The sequence below is a fragment of the Micropterus dolomieu genome, linkage group LG20, assembly GCF_021292245.1.
Source record: "Micropterus dolomieu isolate WLL.071019.BEF.003 ecotype Adirondacks linkage group LG20, ASM2129224v1, whole genome shotgun sequence".
In the NCBI taxonomy this organism is placed as follows: Eukaryota; Metazoa; Chordata; class Actinopteri; order Centrarchiformes; family Centrarchidae; genus Micropterus; species Micropterus dolomieu.
Window position 1 is genome coordinate 14,924,889 of NC_060169.1, and position 1,956 is coordinate 14,926,844.

Below are 1,956 nucleotides of genomic sequence, written 5' to 3' on the forward strand. Positions count from 1 at the left end.
TGAATCAATGTATTCAAATTAGGGTAGTCTAAAAAATTGGCATCGGACGATGTCAACAATGAAACACTGGAATGGACGATGACATTGATATGCTATGTAATTAACAAGCTGGCATGCGGTGCACATGCTGACGTGAAAAATGGATCACCAGTTGAAAAATCCAGGAAAAAAAACAACAGAAAAACAAAACAAAACAGAGGTGTGTTTTTTTGGCAACTTTATAAAAACTTAACTAGCGACTGAGACCATATACGATCCAGTGGAGTCGCCCCAGTGCTGGCTGTTAGAGAGAATGCAGGTTTGAGGCTTCACTTTTCAAACCTGGAGGTTCCTTCTTGGTGAAGACAGAAAGCTGCTTCATGGTTTCACAAATCCGACACATTAAATATCAAATTTCTGTGTGGTTTTGAAACAGAACAATCAAAGAACGAGACGCAAATTCAGGTTGTCCTCACACAGAGGAGCAGGTGGGGTTATGTACCGAGGCGCTGCTGGAGGCGCTCTCCTCCTCGTTGTTGGGCGGAAGTGAGGCGAGGAGGCCGGAGCCTTACGATGGGACTTGGGAGGCTTGGTATGGGAGTCTTCGTACTCCTCCGCCAGGGCGAACAGGTCGCTGAACCTGTAGGAGGAGGAAGTGATATCATCAGCCGCTGCAGTGATGTCACCCGTCAGTTTATGTGGATGCACGCGTGCCTCATCTTGTGGACCTCGTCACAGCTGGCCCGAACGTGCTGCAGAGCCGAAGGATTTGTGTCTGAGTGAAGATTGGCAGAGACAGACACAATCAATCAGCTATCAATCCCTCCTGAAGCAATCAATAAGCCTCTGTGTGTACTGACAGCTGTTCTTGGTGTTGCTAAGGCTCAGCCTCAAGTTGTCCATGAGCTCCAGGGACCGGTTTCACAAAGATAGACTTTGACTATGGCTTAGACTATCTACTTAGATATATTAGATAGTCAGACTTCAGAAAGACATCTAAATGGGGCAGTGGTGGCCCAAAGGTTAGAGAAGCGAGCTTGTGACCGGGAGGTTGCCGGTTCAATGCTGAACTGGCAGGATAAAATCTGGGCTTGCCCTCCCTCATTTACCACTGAGGTGCCTTTGAGCAAGGCCTATAACCCCAACAGCTCCAGTGGAGCTGCTTAGTGGCCAGCAGACCAGGTTGCGGTCCTCTGAGTGAAGCTCCCCTGAATAAATAAAGGTAATAAATAAAAATAAATCAGACAGTTGCACAACTTGGCACTGAAGACTGACAATCTTAAACATGAGTTCTGGGTAAACAAACCCCCCAAAACATGGCAGTTTGAGTAGGTGCATCCAACCACTCAGTGCAGTTTACCCCAGCTGAAAAATTGTGTTTGTTGAAGCAGTATAATAGGTATAGGGACATTTTACTTGGAATATTTAGCATAGAGTGTAGTAACAAAATAGAAGTGCTTAAAGCCCCCTCCAGTATATTTTGACATTTCTATGATACAGTGGGTACGGAAAGTATTCAGACCCCTTTAAATTTTTCACTCTTTGTTTCATTGCAGCCATTTTCCAAATATCAAAAAAGTTCTTTTTATTTCTCAGTAATGTACACTCAGCACCCCATCTTGACAGAAAAAAACAGAAATGTAGAAATTTTTGCAAATTTATTAAAAAAGAAAAACTGAAATATCACATGGTCATAAGTATTCAGACCCTTTGCTCAGTATTTAGTAGAAGCACCCTTTTGATCTAATACAGCCATGAGTCATTTTGGGAAAGATGCAACATGTTTTTCACATCTGGATTTGGGTATCCCCTGCCATTCCTCCTTGCAGATCCTCTCCAGTTCTGTCAGGTTGGATGGTAAACGTTGGTGGACAGCCATTTTCAGGTCTCTCCAGAGATGCTCAATTGGGTTTAAGTCAGGGCTCTGGCTGGGCCATTCAAGAACAGCCACGGAGTTGTTGTGAAGCCACTCCTTCG

The 1,956-nt window shown here is 44.4% G+C and overlaps 1 pseudogene; it reads right to left on the minus strand.

Moving 5' to 3' along the window:
- Positions 1–420: 420 nt before the first annotated feature.
- The window catches only part of LOC123959300, a 12,303-nt pseudogene continuing 10,767 nt past the window's right edge, over positions 421–1,956 (minus strand).